The sequence below is a fragment of the Macrosteles quadrilineatus genome, unplaced genomic scaffold (assembly GCF_028750875.1).
Source record: "Macrosteles quadrilineatus isolate MER2022 unplaced genomic scaffold, UCM_ALF_1.0 Scaffold_7__1_contigs__length_78375512, whole genome shotgun sequence".
Classification (NCBI taxonomy): domain Eukaryota; kingdom Metazoa; phylum Arthropoda; class Insecta; order Hemiptera; family Cicadellidae; genus Macrosteles; species Macrosteles quadrilineatus.
Genome location: NW_026542600.1, coordinates 46,539,969 through 46,561,458, shown reverse-complemented (window position 1 = coordinate 46,561,458; position 21,490 = coordinate 46,539,969). Strand labels below are relative to the sequence as shown.

Genomic DNA, 21,490 nt, shown 5'->3' with positions numbered 1-21,490 from the left:
TAGGCGTGTATCTTTTTTTATGTTGAATTTGTATTCAATTATATTACCAATTATGTAAATAATTGTAAAGTAGTGTTTAAAACACTTATTTCACTAAGTTGCAGACTTGTTTAAGTATTTATATTATTCACCATTATTTATAGAAAATTTGCTCTTGCCTGAACTTGTTGGATGTTAACAAAAAATGAATGCAATTTATATGACCGACAAAGTAAAAATAACGTGAATACTTTGAAGAAATAATTAGCAACCAATCTAACAACGAGACCAGGCTTTGGACTGTTCCCTTAGAAAAGACGTCCACACATTTCAATGCTGGTATAAACACAAAAACACAATCATCTATAGGGTAATTGTGAAAAATCCAGAGGACATAATATAGTTAAATAGCTTAGTTCCGATACGTCCTTGGATTCGTAAAACTGTGATAATTCTGTTTGCGCGGTTTGTTGTCTAAATATTGTTTATATCATTTTTGTATCATAACGTATTGAGCCAACTTAAATTGGAAACAAAAATATTACGTAATTTCTCATATTATCGATGTTTATATTTATTAGAAAGTAAATCTTCCAAAAGTCTGGATTGAACCGGAAGGAATACTTTATATTGATTGGTGAAAACATTAATATCTATAATATTATATAAGTCTCGAAATCCGAGAGGTGAGATACCTCTTTCAAGATAATAAATAAATAGATATTTTTTCTTGGCGTTTGGAAGTTATACTTGTTAAATATATTGGGGTAAATTCGAGAAATTATAAACACAAACTACATAGAAAAGGATTTTGGTGGCTCCTATTTAATACAATTTATTATTCTATTCACCTTTTTAGTTTATTTTTACATTATACATGACCAGTTTAATTGAAAAGAAAAACTCTTTTTACGTCGGTAGAGAGATAAACATATAGAGATATAGGTTTGCATATGCTTTCATTGATGTTTACGACAAATTATATTTAACTACTAGTTCGACCTGAAACCTACCAAAGTTGACGCAGCACGCGGGAAAACTAAACTGCGCAGTAATATTACATGTTATTGTTAAACGTTTATCAACCGTATTATGAGATCGTGTGTCCACTTTGGTGGTAGATGTAACAACAAACGTAATGTTTATCAACTAATATAACCACTATTATTAGAACTCGTAAAAATATTATTTTCCGCGTCGAGTAAAATAATTAAGTGCGGTTTTGAGCCTCTGACAAAATGTGGTCAATTATGTTAACTTTCCGATAAACGAAAAGGTGGGTATTTTATTTTCGTTGTAGCGTAATGACACCACGGTATGTGTCGTTAATATTTTTTGTAACATTGAAACATTATAAAGCACAAATAAATAAATGTCACCCGGTTAAAAAAAAACTCATATGAAAATATTAAATTGAAATACAAGTCAATAGAATATATCGAGATAAGACATACTAAAATTCTTTAAGTTACGTTGTGTAAATAATAATTCATAAATTACCTAGCTTTTTTACAATTGATCAAGAAGTTATTTTTACAATTTTACAATATGCAATATATGCTTATAACGTATTTATCGAGTCGATAAAAAAGCAAAAACCATGGTACCTTTTTAATTTTTTTAATATGTTTGATGACTGGTACATTTATAGGTACACTTACGTCATGTCCCCAGTATTAATATCATCTGATAAAAAATTTAAACAAATAAAGTAAACCACATCTTCAAACTAAGAAAAATAATGTTGTCTTATATAAATTATAGTTGTGATTTTTAGCGAACTTCCCATATAGGCCTACGGAATAAGCTATTACCGTAGGTCTCATGGTGAGTCCTGGACCCGGGACCGATTTCCTTTTTTGTATTGATGTTCCCAGAGGTAAAAAACATAATCCGTTCAAATTCATATATATAATATGTCCGTTAGCACCGTGCATATAACTTTTTATCGTGCTAATAGCACGATAACTCGAGCAAACATGATATCGAACGATTTCGATTAAATTTGGTAGAAACGGGTAAACGTTTATTTGTTCGAGTTCGCAAACCACCATCGGACCATAACAAATAACGGACCAGAACGAAACCAGATCAGGGTTTTATGGGATAAAAAATGGGGGTTCTCGTTTATTACCCTGAAAAAAGAACATTTCCCAATTTCTCTCTAGACCATTTTGAAGAGCTTAAAAACAAATAATTTAGCATATTGAAATGTTTTTGTACAGTTATTGGTTACGGAGAAAATTTAAAAAATGTAAATTTTAAAATTCCCACGTTATTTTTATGAAGGATCTGTAAACTGTTGTAGTTTGCTTGTTTACGGATGATATATATTAATCAAACTTGGCAAATCCATTCATTTTATACTAAGCTATTAATATTTACTAAAAAACACACTTTATCACCCTCCCTGTAGCAGCAAACCTAGGTACTTGACTCGTTAAACCTAATGTAATTTAAATAGATTTAATTTAAAATCAATTCAGGCAAATGGAAATTCGCCTAGTCTGCAGGTTTGCTGCATCGGGGATATTTTTAACGAATGTAATAATTTATCTTGTCTTACGTATTTAAGTTTTGTATAAATTGTGTTATTTTCTAATTTTTTCAGTGTTTGATTTTTATTAAGGTTATCGTTTTCATTTTCATTTCTTTAAAAATATATTTCTACATTGAATTTAAAACTAACAAAACATTGAACAATTCTTATCAATACTCGAAAATGCAAAGCAAAATGGTGTGTCAAATAATTATTTAAGATTATTAATACATAAAATTTGTTTAATCGTAAGTTTAAATGACGATTTAATGAAGCGTATAGGTCTGTAGTCTGTAGAGTGCAGTGTAGAACGGTAGTCCATCCAGTAGAGTGCAGCTGTTGAGTGCAGACAAGCGCTTGTGTCTGCTGAGTGCAGACGCGATGCAGGTGCAAACAATGCAACACTGTATTGGGCAGCTCCAACTACTTACAGTAACAGTAACGATTTTACGATAAACCAGGATAACCCAGTAACGGGCGCCGCGCAAGTAAATTAACAGGTCATCGTGTTTAGCAACCATAACCAGTGGTGTTTGAAATATTAACTCCTTAAATGGTTAAATAACATAAATACAGAACATGGTGTAATTAAAGCTCAAAGTAATATTTGTAGCTTACATTGTATTTCATAACATTTGGGTACTTTCGTTGACGATTTATTTACTTAATTGTATGGTCAAAATCATTGTATGGTAAAAATAAAATATACATTACTATTATCATTTAATGAGAAAAGTAGTACAGTACACATGCACAAATTTTCCCATCTTAAATTATGAAAACACCGGGTATGATGTAAAAAACACTTAGGTGTAAAAATAATTGCAAAAAACAAATGCAAGAAATTTTTTAAAGTAATAACGAGCATATCCCTCGTTTATTTAATACTAAATATTAATTGTTATATGAAATTGTATATTTTCAACTCGTAAAACATCACAACGGAACGTTATACAGCATTTTAAATTTCATTCGGATTTAGATTCAACATATAAATTACTAAGGAAATATATACATTATAATTCCAAAATGTTCGTTACAAGTTCAACTCAGTATTCAAACTACATGGAACAACAAACACGAGACCGGCACCATGCCTTCGTGTGCATTTGGAAGCAAGTTACGTAGAATACTAGAACAATTTGTAGTATTAATGAGAAGGCATAGTGTATTATGTGAAATTTCCCTTTGAAAGTTGAGAATTAGAATGGAGGGTGGACTTACCCATGGCCGAGGGCCTAGGCCGGGTGCCGCAGAAGCGACCCGACCGCGACGGGGCGGCCGGGCGCTATGAGATGTGAGAGCCTAGGCGCGGAGGGCCTGCATTGCGGACATCTGCCAAGGGGCGCAGGCGCTACTCCAGCTGCAATGCATCCTCCCCCGCACACTCTACACCCACTACTGCATTCCACCCTCTCCCCTAACCAGCGCACCACCACAGCCGAATCTACTCGTTTTTTGAAAAAATTCCAAAATGGCCTAACGTTAACTTTTGTTCAATTTTAATCTCTCTCCCTATACTGTTTTTGTTTTCGTCAACATTTTCGAGTTTGATTTTGGGCCCCCCTAAACACAAAAAGTGGTTTTCGAAGTGATATCTACAGACTAAACATGTTGTCAGATTTTGATGAAATTTTGGTATGTGGGTACTAATCAAAAATATATCAATTTTTATTTTTTTAAATTTACAAATCTGATTTGAACAAAACTGGCTCAAACGATTTGGTTAAAATCTAGTATGATTCTTTTAACTATAAACAAAATGGCACAACTCACAATGCTGAAAAAATTAGGGCTAAAGCTATTACAGCATTTGTGATTTTGTCCCAAAAAAATATCATAGTTACTCCCACCGCCTGTCCAAGAAGTATGTGTCAGATTCACTGTTTTATTTTAAATTTTCCATATCATTTACATACAATTTTAATATAAATTTACAATAGAATATTACCAATAGCTTAGGTCATTTAAGATTACATATAATTAATGGTATATTTTCAAGGTCCAATAATTAAATTATTTTAGTTCAGGGCCTATTATTATAAATTTTGCTAACATATTATAAACTTACACTTGTGCAAGTGATAGAATGTTTAGTTAGTTATTTTTTATATTTTATTATTATAAATAACTGAAAATTAATTGTTAACTTTAAACTTAGTATTTGTAAACTTGACACTGGAGACATAGGTAATCATATTTTATCAAGATGGGAGAAAGAGTCCCTAGGATCTTGGGTGCTTAGAATGTGCACCCGAATTAATGAACCACTAGTTTCATACTTCATACATAAGACCATGTGAAAACATAAATCATAAAGCGCATAAGTTCCTAACATTTCTAGAATTTTGAATTGTTAAAGGGTTTTTTAAACCTCTCCTTACATAACAATTACTAAATAACGGATTTAGAACAATCCGTGATTACGCCTGGAAGGAAATTACATGCACAATAAACAACTAATTTACCATGAAAAATCAACTCTTGGAAATACAGTAATAAATTCATACTTTAATTGAAGTACACTCACAGCAACCTCTGTTATTTAAATAAATTAAAATATTCTAGTTTGTTGGGGTTACAAAACAAATTCCAATCAATATCTAAGAAAACTAAAACCATTAAATATAATTTTGCCTTGTCGGTGGTCTAGTTCCTTGCCAAATTACTAAACTAATAGCATCTTACTTTTAATGACTCCTGCTTAAAACCACAAGGTCCATTTTAATTGGGGTTTGAAATTTTATTAGTCCATTAAGGCTTATTGTAATTTATAGAGTAAATAAACGTAACAATTCGTTCAAATTATTTGTTGGTTTCGGTTTGTATTATTTATCCAAGTAATGTTGTTGTTACAACTATTATGTTTAGTTAATTTATACAGGGTGTTCAAAAAAGGTGGGAACATATTTTACCTAGGATTCCTTGGTTGAAAATAAAGAGAAAATCACATACGAAATTTTTTCCAAAATTGCTTCGTTAACCAGATATCCGCCATTTTGTATTTTGTACATAAACATTTTTATCTTTGAATTTATTTAACCGGTCATTGTGAAACTTGGTATGTATGTAGAAGTAAAATAGTCCCATGTAAAAAAAAATATTTATCTTGATTCAACTAAAAGTTTCAAAATGGCGGCCGTTTTAATTTTTAAACTTAAATTACTCGAAAATGGCCGATTTTATGAAAAGATGCAAAGAACAATTTTATTTAGCATTTTAAATTTTATATCAAAGAATACCAAGATCAAAAAGATCGAATAAGAAATAGCTGAAATATTCCGATTTTAAGTTGTAAAATGAGGCAAACCAACAACGTATTGCAAAAATGATCGGATTTTTATGAAATTTACAAACGACTAAACCTACATTTATTCAAACGAGTTCGGGAACCAGCATGATCGGACTATTATAGGAACGGGAGTTTATGGGGTTTTTATGGTGTAAAAATTGGGTTTTCCCATTTTTTACTCTAAAAACACAAAATTTCACAATTTCTTTTCAAACCATTTTGTAGAGATTAAAATTTTTTTGTCTATTGAAACATTGTTGTATGCCTAACATTACGGAGATAATTTTTAATCAAGATTGTTTCGAAAATATTTTATTTTTGAAATTAATTTTTATCAGTCATAACCGACATGTTTGCCCAAAATAGTAATGAAATCTCTTTGAAATTTAATATTCTATCTATCAATGCAAATTTTATCAAAATATCTCATAAATCTTTCAATCTAGAGGTCAAAATGTTCAACAGATACACTGAAAACCTAAAAAACCCATGTTTACGTATAAAAAGAAAACGAGTGAGTTTAGGACATATGCTTATAGGACATTTATTCTAGTTTTGATCCAAGGAACCATTTCCCGAAGTTTGTCAGGGTTCCCGTGAGACACCCTGTATATATAATATACAAGATGTGTCCGTTAGCACGATAACTCGAGCAAAAATGATCGGATTTTTATGAAATTTGGTACAAACGAGTAAACCTACATCTATTCAAACGAGTTCGGGAACCAGCATGATCGGACTATTATAGGAACGGGAGTTTATGGGGTTTTTATGGTGTAAAAATTGGGTTTTCCCATTTTTTACTCTTAAAACACAAAATTTCACAATTTCTTTTCAAACCATTTTGTAGACATTGTTGTATGCCTAACATTACGGAAATAATTTAAAAAAAATTTAAATTTAAAATTCCAATTTCTTATGGAGAATAAATAAACTGTTAAAGTTTGCTTGTTTATGGATATATCTTAACCTAATTTAGCAATTTTGTTTATTTCATACTAAGCTATCAACATAAAACAAAACCCTCAATACCTTACCTGTAGCAGCAAACCTAAGTAGGCCTACTCATTAAAATTGGTGTTATTTAAAAAGGAAATAATTCTGACAATTTTAAGGGAATATTTTTGTAGAAATCCAGCCAGGAAAATGGAAATTTGCTTTTTGCTGGCCGCTCGCTGGCTGGGGGAATATTTTGGTTTTGATAATACAGTACCACTATAAGAAGCGATAGTTTGTTTGGAGGCGAAACACAAATTATAGTGGTCAAAGTGCAAGTTGCTACAATGGGAATCAAACATCGTAATGTACTAATTAGGGTTTATAAAAACGAACTGTACTTAAATAAAAAGATATTTTTAACAATTAGAATCAGCTTACATTAATCTTTTGACAGGTGATTCCTCATTAAAAATAAAATCAGTCAATATGTTTTTTTTATTATTTTGTATATAATTTACAATTTTATCATCTCAGTAATGCCTACACAGAAATAGTCAAGTCACTTTCCAGAAATATTATCTCACCTAGGTAAACAAACACATGTTACTGTACAGTATCTGATATTTGTAAACAACTCAGGAATTTTACAATTAGGGATTTAGATTAAGTTTCATGACTCCACAAACAACTTCCCAGTTGCTTATTTCAGAGCAAATTTCAGAATGTTCAATTGTAAAACTAAAACATTGATAATAATAAAATATTTACTATCCAGAACAATTTCCGTTTTCTTGTGATTAATTTTTTTGACATTTGATAATAATAGTCTTATGGTATTCGTTAAAAACACGAATTTTCAAATAGATTACTACATGGCTGTATAATTGAATAGCAAACTAAGTCATAAAATAAGAGCGATCTTTGAGTAAAATGCAGTTTACAGAAAGGATGCTTGTTAATAAGAAAGGTATATGAAAAACTTTTTACTGACTTTTTAGATGATGTTAACCTTTAAATTATTATTCAAGTCACAGTCATAGCTTTTGTTTAAATTTTGTTCGAAAATATTGTTCTTATCATTAGCATTATCAACCACATGCATTATGAAGTAAACTGTAAGAAAGGACCATGAGGTTGTAAGTTCGCCTCAATAAAGAAGGATTTTAATTTAATTTAATTTGTAATACACTTATATATACTACTATTTTAACTGTGTACTGTACTTTATTGTTCATATTGATTGTTTCCTTTTTGTATTAACATAACAAAATTTCAGTATTAAAATTTTTTAAGCACCAGTATCTGTACCACACAAATGTGTATCTTTGTGCCAATATAGTTATTTGTTAGTGGGCAAAAAGTGGCACTTTGCTGCACACGAGAGCAACGTTTACTGAACAAACTTAAATGTTAAACTGTTTTTAACATAAACACAGATGACATATAAAAAACAAACCCCCACCGCCAACATCACTAATTTTTATTAGTGATTAAAAAAAATATATTACAATACCACTATTACCAACAACACAACAGATACAACACTACGCCTGTTTGCCCTACTTGTTGTTTGTTGTTGCACTACTGCTGTTTGTTGTTCAGCATTTTGATTTTTTGGGTCTTTGTAGCAGGCCCGTTTTTGAACCTGTCAGCGCCCTAGGCACATCTAATAGTAGCGCCCCTTTGCAATATATTTTTTATTTATAGATATAGATTTTTGAACCGTGAATTTTGTATTTCAACCTGGAGTTTTCAATTTTCCGTGATCGCGCATGAAAACAGTGACTTTCCGTGACCGCGGGAGACGATAATATGTCTACACACGGCCGCGAGGGATGATCAGAATTTCCGCAATCGCAGAAGACGATAATGGTATCTACAGAGCCGCAACGGATGATCAGAATATTGCCACAATCACGGAAGATGATGATAATGTCCACACGACCGCGGGAAACCGCAAGAACTTTGCCGCGATCGCGGAAGACGATGATGATCTCCACAAAACTGCAGGACATGATTAAAATTTTGCCGCAACCGCGGGAGACGATTACCATGGATTCATGACTGCGGGATACGTACGACATCTACAGGACCGCGGGTGATACAATAACTATTTCTACACGGCCACGAGGGATGATCAGAATATTGCCGCGATCACGGAAGACGATGATAATGTCCACACGACCACGGGAAACAGCAAGAATTTTGCCACGATCGTAGAAGACGATGATGATCTCCACACGACTGGAAGACATTATTAACATTTTACCGCAATCGCGGGAGACGATAACGATGTCTTCACAACTGCGGGAAACGATTACGATGTCTACAGAACCGCAGAATACAATAATGCCGCGATCGCTCAAGACGATAATAATGTCCAAATGACCGCAGGAAAAGATAAGAATTTTGCCTCATTTGCGGTAGACGATGATAATCTCCTCACGATCGTGGGATATGTTCATATATTGCCTCGATCATGGAAGACAATTTTATGTCCAAACGACCTGACTGCAGAAAAAAGTAAGAATTTTGCCGCAATCGCGGGAGACGATTACCATGGATTCATGACTGCGGGATACGTACGACATCTACAGGACCGGGGGTGATACAATAACTATTTCTACACGGCCACGAGGGATGATCAGAATATTGCCGCGATCACGGAAGACGATGATAATGTCCACACGACCACGGGAAACAGCAAGAATTTTGCCACGATCGTAGAAGACGATGATGATCTCCACACGACTGGAAGACATTATTAACATTTTACCGCAATCGCGGGAGACGATAACGATGTCTTCACAACTGCGGGAAACGATTACGATGTCTACAGAACCGCAGAATACAATAATGCCGCGATCGCTCAAGACGATAATAATGTCCAAATGACCGCAGGAAAAGATAAGAATTTTGCCTCATTCGCCGAAGACGATTATCTCCATATGTCCGCGGGAGATGATTACCATTTTGCCACAATTGCGGGAGGCGATTACTATGTCCACACCACTGCGGGGGACGATAAGATGTCTCCACGGCCGCGAGGGGTGGTCAGAATTTGACCGGGATCGCGCAAGACGAGGATAATGTCCTCACGACCGCGGGAAAATATCAGAATTTTGCCTCATTTGCGGTAGACGATGATAATCTCCTCACGATCGTGGGATATGTTCATATATTGCCTCGATCATGGAAGACAATTTTATGTCCAAACGACCTGACTGCAGAAAAAAGTAAGAATCTTGCCGCAAACGCGGGAGACGATTACGATGCCTACACGGCCGCGAGGGGTTATCAGAAGTTTACCGCGATAGCATGCAAATACTACCACAATTTTTTTTTTAATTTCCAAATTTTTGGCGCCCCCAAAAAAAGCCAATTGCCTCGCGCCCTAGGCACGTGCCTACCGTGCCTATTCGGTAAATCGGCCCTGCTTTGTAGTAGTGAAGTGGGTTGAAGTTGGTTGTTTTTATTGAATACAGGAGTCTTTTGTTTAACAAAATGGTTTGTTTTTATATGAAGGCTGAACATAACTAGTTGATGTTTTTTTTTTTGGGTAGTTGATGGTGCATGAGTTAAGTTGATACATAATGTTTGTTGTTCTGGATTGGGAATGATCTCGAGTGCAGCAAAGGCCTTTTGCACTCGTGTTACACATTAAATTTTTCCTACAGTCACTATAAAGCATTTAAATAATTAGTCTTTCAAACACTATACAACACGTTTTTAGGTTCAGCTGGCAATACAAATAGGTGCCCTAGAGAAAGTAGTACCCGGTCCGTATCACTCAGCTATTTTTCTTTGGCAAGAAATGTGCTCCGCGTTTTGAGAATATAGTTCCGTATGTTTTTGTAATTTGAATTGGTTTCCGCGCCTAAAAAAATGCTTTAAAGGTATTTTCTTGTTTATTAATATCGTAGGAATGTTTTAAAAACGTTGAAAAGAAAAGTCCAGAAAGTTCAGAAATACCGAAACTATAAACACGAAATGACAGGTTAAATCGTAGTTATGATAGTCAATCAGCTGCTCATAGTGTTATTAGCTTTAAGTGTTGCCAACCTATTTCCAAGCGTACACGGATTACGTGCATAATAGAACCACGCTGTTTTGTGTTGTTTCGTTGGAATCCTGATGTGCGGCAAAGTATAAACCGTACGGCAAAGTATAAATATGCAGCAATTAGCAGCTTTCTGTACTATAAACAGTACAAGGAAGCCAACTTTGTCGGGTGACTGTAGGAAAAAATATTAGTGTTACATATTTATATATAATAACATTCAGCAAAGCATGCTATGTATAAATAATTAAACTATCATTAACTTAAAAGTTTATAAAATCAAATTCAAATCAAATCTCAAATTGTCAATTTTTTGCAGGCTTTAAATTACTAAGGGAAAAAATTGGAGGAAAATATTAAAAACTTTCCATTGATCCAATTAAACATTGAATATATTTTAAATTACTATCCACTACAGAAATAATCCATTTTAGATTAAGATTACAGAATCCTAATTAAATTGGTAAATTAGTTAAGGTACAATCAACTGTAAAGTCACAGAAGTAAATATTTGAAAGTTTTTTAATATTAAAAGGGAAGAATTGCGACCTTTTAAAATCACACAATGATTCAACAGAGTTTGTAATGAAACTGGAAATAAAAGAAGACAGATTTCAATCAATAAATCTGCTTGTTCAGCACAGGTGGTGTAAGCGCATCATTGAAGCTATTCCAGGAACCAATAAAGTTTAGTTATTGACCTGAATAAGATTTCATTCAGTTCAAGCTTGAGTTATCTCTCGAAACGATTAATTAAGTTTTATACTTGATCCATGTAATGATATTTTTGCTGTCATTAAAAAAAGAACAAAATGTACTCAACTGAAAATTGTAGAATATACTACAATTTATGGAATATAGTTGATTTTAAACACTGTAGACATTTAAATGTTGTCAACATTGTCAGTAGCAGACAAGATTATAGACTATATTTTAAAATATAGTTTATTTAATCGCAGTAGACATTTAAATGTTGTCAACCATGTCAGTAGCAGACAAGATTATAGACTATATTTTAAAATATAGTTTATTTAATCGCAGTAGACATTTAAATGTTGTCAACCATGTCAGTAGGAGACAAGTTTGAAGACTATATTTTGAGATATAGTTTATTTAAATGCAACAGACATTTAAATGTTGTCAACAATGTCATTAAAGTTTAAAGACTATATTTTAAAATATAGTTTATTAAAACTCAGTAGACATTTAAATGTTATCAACAATGTAAGGGCAAGACAAATTTAAACTGTCAGATAGGCATGCCAAGGTTGGTGTTAATTTTGCCAGAAGAAATGCCACGAGGTACTTCTAAGATAGAGGTTTCACACTTTGTATTTCACAACTAATTGTTTACAATGTAACAAAAAATATAAACAAAGTTCTAAACATTTAAAATTGTTTTTAACCGTTTAATACTGTGCATACCTAACAAAACCAAATTTTTTTTTCATAACTTTTTAAGTACCTATTACAAGGACAGGAGTGTAGGCATAGTAAACTATTACTAATAAAAATACAAAACTAAAAAATATTATTTATAATGTAAAAGTTTGCATCACAAAAATAAAGTAATAAAGTAATAATAAAATTAAATTTAATTGACGATTGCTGTCTATGTTCACAAATTATTCATAATTTATAAAATAATTCCTGTCCATTTCGAAAACATCAAGAACACAAATCACCTCTTTTATAGTGTGCCTTTTCAATTATTAGTTCAAGTAATTTTTTTAAAGATATATCTTTGGAGTTTTGGTGATTGTTTTTGCTGACTTGTACAAATTTTGATACTGATATAATTTAGAGTATTTTCAAGAAGTTTATGTGGAGGAAATAATTTACACGTGCTGATTATGTTAAGTATAGTGAATTTGAAATCATTAAAGCTGTGATTATTGCTAGTTAATAGTATTACCATTCCAAAAATATACAGGACAGTAGATGTTAAAATACCCAATATTTGAACATAGGTCTACAGTTTTTTTAACCTAAGCAATGGTTCAGAATGGATTTTTTACTTAGGAAGTTTTTTTTTACTGAATCCCCCAAATACTATCCTATATCTGATCGTAGATTGAATTTAAACACAATGAACGTATTTACAAACTTAATTAGACGTTGCATCAATTTTTATATATTTATACGTTTAAAGAATCAATGTTTTTTACTAGATATTGATGAAATGATAGACTTGTTTATATGTAGAAGCACTACACGAGTCAACGACACCAATGAAAGGAGAACATTTGTATGTTTTAGATGTTTCATTAGTAAGATGGATGGTACACTGCAATGAAATCTCTTGATACATGAGGGTAAATCAGTCTCCTCCCTTGACAAATGATATAAGTTGATATGAAATACAGCGGTTGTTATATGCATCATATAGATAAAAAGTCCCATGAAAATCCTGTCTTGACAAATGTTGAAACATGAAACAATGCATGAAAAATATAGTAGTTGGATGAAATTTATAATAAATTCATTGTTGTGTTGTAATGGTGACTTGATCTTAATAAAATATGGAAGATTTGCATTTTGTTTGAAAAAATTGTTAAATGTTCGGAACAATAAAAAAAGTCTTGCTTTTGTGACAAATAAATAATGACAACACTAATTCACCCCCCCCCCCCGCAGAAAACCTGCAAAATAAGCAAATTTCAATCTGTCTGGTTGGATTTTTAGTCAAATAATTTCTTGAACATGTTATGTTAATTCCACGTTTAAATAATACTAGATTTTAGAGTACTTAGGTTTGCTAGGATTTAATAGATAAATTTACAAAATGTGATCAAAATATATCGCATAGACAAGCAAACAGTATTCATTTTCTCCATGAGAATTACATAGGAATTCCAAATATACAGTAAATTATTTTGGAATTTTCTACATAATATTTAACTGTACAACAATGCTTCAATATGCAAAATTGTTTGTTTTTACATGAAGGCTGTATGATAACTAGCCATCTCAATGTTTTAAGGGTAAATAAAAAAATATTTTTCAAAAATTTAGAGGCCTCATAACACTCTGTTCCCTATGACAGAATTTTGCTGGTTATCGTTTTACCAAAATTACTCGAGTTAAGTTATCGTTTTCACGGATACACACGCACTATCTAATAATATAAACCTGTATAAAATCCAAAAAATACTGTTATTGGACTATGGAGACATGGAAATGAAAAAGTAAATTGATTCAGGGTCTAGGACGTATTAATTTCCACCTAATGTAATACTTTCTTCCCTATAGGGAAATTTGCTAAAAAGTAAATACATTCTAGAACTGTATAAAATGTCTCTTTCAAAGCCAAGTCAATTTTTTCAGTGAGAAATGTATTGTAACTGAAAAGAGAATTGGGAGGATCTCAAAAATCTCATTCGACCCTGTCTGGGCTTTACTTCCATCCCTCAAAACCTGTCAACTGGAATCTTGTCTTCTTTGCACAATAAATACTTCGTAGAAAGTGTTTTTGCCAAATGTGAAGTCACCTTATTACTTGCTTATTACCTTGCTAGGTTTGGTAAATGTTAAGATGTCTGTTGGTAACATCTACTGGGGGTTTCGATTTTCAACAATATTTCGTAAAATCGTAAGGTATAAAAATAGCATAAGTCTTTTGTTTCTATAAGGTAAAACAGACCAAACATTCGTGATTGTGTATATTTTATATAATAATGCACATGTTTAATGATATTTATTTAATTTAAAATGTTTCATTTCAGAGGGCAACAAACTTTAAAAAATTATTTATTAATCTAGTAGCTAGGATACAATTTCTTTTCAAAATAAAATAATTCAAAGCAATATAATCTGTTAAAGCACAAATTCAATGTTACACCAAAACAAGTTTCAAATATTTGCAAAATATTTCTATAGTAAAAAAAATGTTTTCAAATTGCATAGTCAACAACCTAGCAAAGCATTACTGTGAAGCATAAAAATTGTGTTTTTAATGTAATGTAATGTGTTTTTCATCTTTAATTTAGAGGGTTCTTGTGAAAGGCAAGCTTTGGAAAATATATAAATAACAGTGATAAAAAACAGAGATAGTAAACCTTATTTCACTTTTAACTTCATAATACCTTTCAGAAAATATCAAAGTGATATCTTGGAATAATTTGATATGGTTTAAATTCTAAGATCAGTTAGAGAAAGTGATAAAGAACTTTTAGTCCATTTCTCTTCTGAAAATATTTAGGTATTTTTGAAGTGTTAGGAAATAATTTTATATTAACTTACTATAGTTTATTTACTAACTATACCAGTATATTTTGTGCAGGTTTCATTATTCTGTTACCTATAAATAAACAACCTTAAATAGCTTTGATTTAAAGGTAATATTTTAAGCATGTCCTTTAGATTCATTAATTTTAATCAACTTCCCTTGTATGATAATTTTTCAATTATTTAATGGCAGTAGTATTTTGTAGGAAAACACTTCAAACACTTTTAACCCCAAATTTTATCAGAAAACTACAAAATATCGACTAAATGAATGTATGATGGCTATGATGGTATCACTAACAATGTTAGTCCACTACCCTAAGTTAGAGTATCGTAGGGATAATCTCTGGCAGAGAGTACAAAACCCAATTACTCGATAATTCAATATATTAAGTGTGAAAGCTCACAATATACTCTGTGATTGATCCATTGAAACTCTAACACTGTTACTTTACTGAGCTCAATCTTTTTATTCACTTTGGATCATTTATGTTATAAAATATATGGTATGCTTCTTAAAATAATTTTATGTAGGCCTACAGTACACTATAATATACAAAAGAATTTTTTAATTACATTTAAAAATATTTTTGAAGTATCTTTAATTTAACAGTTTTACCCCAAGTAAGATTTTAGAAGCCAGATTAGTTTTGAAGAAAATTTATTTTCTTTTTTACTTCCACTTATATGTAATAGCATACACAGGGGGAGCGAGCTGGTCTAGTGGTTAGAGCGCGGGACTTTGGTCCAAGAGGTCCCGGGTTTAAATCCTGCCAAATCACCAATGGATTTTATGTAAGTGATAATGCCACAACCCCTAGGTCTAGCCTGAAGTAATGTGATAACATTCCCAGACTTGTGCCTAGCGTTCTAGGAAAAAAAATAGCATATGGAAATATTCAACTAAGCATACATATCTTGGCAATAAATTAATTTTCCTGTTTAAAGAAGTTAGTGACAGTGATTTCAGTACTAAAGTAAAGATAAATTCTGCTCCGAATTATGTGAAAAAATTATCTTTGAGTACCGGTACTTGATGGCATTTCCAAGTAGACAGTAATACAATTTCAGGTCTATCAGAACATATCCTGAATCATTCAAAGGATTTGTTTGTATTTTTCTTAAATAATAAAAACACAATTTAAAGTTTAGTATATATAGTTTGAATTTGATTGCAAAATACTGGTAAAACATATGTTATACCACTTTCCCCTCTCTCTTGAGTCTTAACCCTTCTTTTTGTAAACAAATTATCTAATTTGTATCTTACAGCTAAAACTAATCCGGTCAGTAAAATGATATTGTGAGTTAAAGTAACGGATGAATTACTTTTAGGAACATGTATTCTCTTAAAACAATTCTTTAATATCTCAGTTTGTAAATCTATAATCCTTTAGAAATATGACTGACTCAACTATTTACTGAAATCTGGCGAGTTCTTTAAGAGAAATCCAGAGTTGTGCTTTGACTCTGTTGCGAAAGTCTACTAATGTGACTACAAAATATTGAACAGCTTCAACTTGGTCAAAAGTTCAAAAGATAAACATTACATTGGAATCTACAGGTAAAAAAATATTAATCTCTACTTATGTATAAAAACCGATTATCTCTCAATCACTAATCTTTCTATTTCAAATTAAACGACTACATATGAGCCAAAAAAGTAATGGGTTCAACAAATACGCTGGGTGTGTGACAGGATTTTTATGTTTGACAGAATAAATAAAGCTGAAACTATATTTTTTTGCAACAGCCAAAGAATATAACAGCTAAATTTCCTGCATGTGCTTTTTGGCCAAATACAAGTAATAAATTGCTTCAATTTTACGATAAGATTCAAATAGGGTGGGTATCGCATTAAAAAATTAGTTTTCATGAAGAATTTCAAGTATTCCTTAAGGGTTTCCAAGGTACAAAAATTAATTTTCAAGTTATAAGTATTGTAAAACAGTAAAATACAGCAAACTTTTCAGGGTTAGCTAGTAAATAATACAATTAATTAATATTGAAACATAAACAACATTACATTTTATAATCCCATATAATTCGAATACTCTTCATATATCTTAGGTAAACACAATAACTATACACCAATTGTATCAAATAATCAAAACATAGTTTATTGTAACAAAATCGAACACCTTGCCCGGAGCTCTTATCAAACTTCCATCAGCTAAATGCAAGGTCAAGGTCATTAACACCCTTATCATCAACGGAATGCACAGTTAAACTGTCAGTGACGTCGTCAATGTTGCGAATCTACGTACTTGTGCAATCAAGAAGTATAAAAAACAGTTTTAAAGGCCTTTGGACTTGGCAACGAAGAGAGGTGAAGGTCATTTGTTATTAAGTTTTACGAACGTTTTATGAACGAGTCTTTGACCTCAATTTTGCTATTTATATATTCCAACAGCTAAAATTAGTCAGTCTTGAAAATAATAATTTGTAGTACACTATACTTATAGTACATTCTCGCCGTTCATAATATTGTACAGTAGCTCAATGCTTTTCACACAAACTAAAAACGCCACTAATGAAACCAAAGGAAATTACCGTAGGGTAGGATTTTAATTAGCATCAAAATTATAAAAAAAAACTGAAACATTATAATAAATGTCAAATATGTGCAAATTATGATTGGTAAGTCGCGTTTCTAAAACTAGAGTGCCAGTTTAGATAGGTCATAGACCTATCCTAAACTTAAGATTGTCATAAACTAAAAAAGGAAAGGAAATGCGATTGCATTTTGTAAGTCATAAAATAATACATTAATTGGAAAAACTCAAACAAAAAGTAGCATAAATTAAACGTCGATAAAAAATAACTAAGCCACAGAGTAAGCATTAAAACAATCAACACTAAATAAAAGATATTTCATAAACTAATCGGCGTGAAAAATCAATCACGAAATAAAGTAAAAACATCGGCCAACATTGGTTAGTTTTACATTTAGAACAATATGAAAAGAACGATGTCTAATATTAGTGTGGGTCGACAACACTTACATAGAGGAGCGAAGATGCTAGCGCTGTCAAAACTGACGGACAACTGAACGAGAATGAGCCACGGACAAGTGACAGCAGGGGTCACCTTGGTCGATCAAAGGTCCTACACAACTGATAGCAGAGAGAAAACAACACCGCGACACTGTACTCTATGCCCTGCCGGTGTTTTGCCGCGGGCGGGAAATATAAACAGAAAACACCATAGTTTGGTATGGACTGTGTCCATATTTGTGAGGTCTTGAAGTTTACTTATGACTAGACATCATAAAAAATGTGAAGTTATGGTTCAATTAAAAATGGAGGATTATAAATATTGAAAAGTTGATTAAGGCAAGAATTTTTACTGGCCGAAACAGTGATTTCCATCTAATCTGGTGAAAAATCTAGAGATGGACTAAAAGCAGCTCTTGTGAAAGATTATTATGATTTTAGAAATTCTGGGATAAAATTACAACCATCTTCTTGAGCATAATTAATAAGACATAGTGGCAAAATTTCACTTTTGTTCAGCCTGTGTGTTGTGCTCCTACTTGAACATATGACAAAATTACCACATTCAATCCCTTTAAGTACCACATTTTTGTCAAAATGATTTAACAGCCATACACTTTAATTACTAATTTAATGTCCAATTCAATGAAAAACACTAATTAAATTATTTTTTGACCAAATACCCAAGAAGAACTTCAAAATTACCTTTAGAGTTAAGTTATTGACAACAACAAATACCTAGCAAACTTTAGCATACAATTTAAAGTTTTGTTTAATGTGTAAATACAATTTTCAAATTTAGATTTTATTTAAATAACATTCATTTTAATGAGTGAGTGCTAAGGATTGCTACTACAGGGATGGTAATAAAGTGGGGGTTGTATTGAAATTTGAAGATCTTAGAATGAAATAAACAATCTTGCAAAATTTGATCAAAATTCATCCCCAAACAAGCAAACTACAACAGTTTATTTTTCATAAGAATAAAATAAAAAATAAAATTAACAGTTTTTTAAAAACATTTTCTGTTGTTAATAAGTGTACAATAATACTTCAGTTTGCTAAATGATTAGTCTTTTAACCTCTATAAAACAATTAAGGAATATATTGCAAAACGCTATGTTTTGGGGGTCAAAAAAGGAGAAACAAATTTTTACCCTATAAAACCCAGTTCCCATAGTCCAATCATATTGATTCATGAAATCGTAAAAAATAAATGTAGGTTTACAGGTTTGTACCAAATTTCATCAAAATCGGATGAATTTTAATTAAGTTATTGTGCTAACAGACAATATAATGTATAGGAATTTGAACGGATGACGTTTATCTCCTCTGGGGACATCAAAAAGAAAAAGTAAATCGGTCCTGGGTCTTGGTCTTTCCGCTCCACCTATGGTAATAGCTCTCCTATAGGGAAATTCACTTAAGTAGATAGGGTATGATGTTGTAGAAAGTGTGGGCTTTTCATATATAATAAGTTTGAAAGATATTAATAAGTAATGACATGGCATTTGTTACTGTCATAGAATACATTCTCTGTTTATATAACTTTCATTCTTTCATGTAATTGACAGGTAATATGGAATTTTTAATATTGCAGTTGTCAAGAATAATTTGTAATATCAAAGCCTATAGCCAGGAGAGGAATTTTTTATGCTACATTGCCGATGAAATGTTGATATATTAAGGCTTATGAAAAATATGTCATAAAGTTAATATTGCTGTATGAGAAAGATATTAACTTTTCTAGGAAGGCAGAGTTTTCAATAAACTTGTTACGCAAATATTGAATACCATGCAGATTGATTTCCAGACTTGTTATGAAAAGCAGACAATAGGTGCAATCATGGAATAAAGGTGAAACATTTGAGTTTATTTTAAATTAAAAGTACGGTATTCAAAACTGTAAAAATCTACACCGAGTATTCATAAAATATTAAATTTAAAATTGGTATGTTTTCAGATTAAGTTATGATATAATAATAATGTTTAAAAAGAAACCAAAATTGAGTTACTATTTATACAGGGTAAATAAAAAGTCAAGACCCCCCCATCTAATATTTTTCCAAGTAGATATACAGAGATATCCTTTTGGTGGTCGTGCAATCTTAGCAAGAAGTTTCATTTTATGATTTTGAAATTTTTGAGTGTCCCCCCAAAAGGGGGGATTTGGGGGGCAACTTTAATATTTTAAATATAAACCCCCTTCAAGTGACACCTTATTTTGAAGGGGTTACAAAAACTTAAAGAATGGTGAAAACTAGAGGTCGCTATCTCTTTTCTATCCAAAATGGTAGCCCGTCAAATGTTGTGGAAAATCAATAATAAAATTGGTTCGTAATGGCAAAATTGGCTACCATTTTGGATAGAGAAGAGATAGCGACCTCTAGTTTTCACCATTCTTTAAGTTTTTGTAAACCCTTCAAAATGAGGTGTCACTTGCAGGGGGTTTACATTTAAAATATTAAAGTTGCCCCCCAAATCCACCCTTTTGGGGGGACACTCAAAAATTTCAAAATCATAAAATGAAACTTCCTGCTAAGATTGCACGACCACAAAAAGGATATCTCTGTATATTTACTTGGAAAATATTAGATGGGGGGGTCTTGACTTTTTATTCACCCTGTATATTCAATATCAATAAAATATTATCAACATAAAGTTTCCATTACTGCTCAAACAAAGTAAAACTTACTATTTTAATGCTGTATGAGCAAATAATTCACCTTTTCCACATTTATTTGAGAAGTTATTTTGTATTTCAGAATGATTACTTGTATTTGAGAAAATGCCAAATGTAGATTAGATTGGTCAGTTGAATTAGATGAAACAACAAATGTAAATGACTGTCAATTGTACTTGAGAAAGTATTATATGGAATATGGAATAGAGAAATATTTAATTTAATTTCAGAAAGGATGGTTTGAATTTGAGAGGTTGATAATTAAGTTCATTGTTTTTAAGGCACATATCCACTTAAGAATCAACTGTATTATTTCTTAAATATAAAACACTTCTCTTAAATTAATTTGATACCTTCTCAAATACAACTGACTGTTCTCAACTTCATTGAATGTTTTCTAAAATATATTTAGCTAATCTCAAATACAATTGACATGTTCTAAAATAAGCATAACTGTTTCTTGAATAAAATAGGAAAAGGTGTAGTCCTTTTTCAACCTGAAGAATATGACTTTATTGGATTGAAAATAGTTATTTGTGTAACTAGTGTGCAAAGTGGCACTTAGGCACTTTGCTGCACATGAGAGACATGTTCACTCGAGTGCAGCAAAGGAACTTTGCGCTCGCGTTACACATTATATTTTTTCTACAGATACTATAAAGCATATAAATAACTAGTCTTTCAAACACTAAACAACACGTTTTAAGGTTAGGTTAAATCCAAGCATTGAACAAAAATAGAATGTTAACGGAATAAACAGGTTAAGTCATAGTAT

The 21,490-nt window shown here is 31.7% G+C and overlaps 1 protein-coding gene across 4 annotated transcripts in view; it reads right to left on the bottom strand.

The window, feature by feature from the left end:
• The window catches only part of LOC128998148 (fructose-bisphosphate aldolase-like), a 41,918-nt gene that overhangs the window by 11,287 nt on the left and 9,141 nt on the right, over window positions 1–21,490 (bottom strand). The window contains exon 1 of one of the 4 annotated variants that reach the window (XM_054424152.1): window positions 18,042–18,154. The exons of 2 other annotated variants lie outside the window; for them this stretch is intronic. The gene's annotated coding sequence lies outside the window, so the exon portion shown is untranslated. Of the gene's footprint in view, window positions 1–3,742; window positions 3,862–18,041; window positions 18,155–21,490 lie in introns of those variants that run through there. One more of the 4 variants, XM_054424154.1, reaches the window with a different exon arrangement.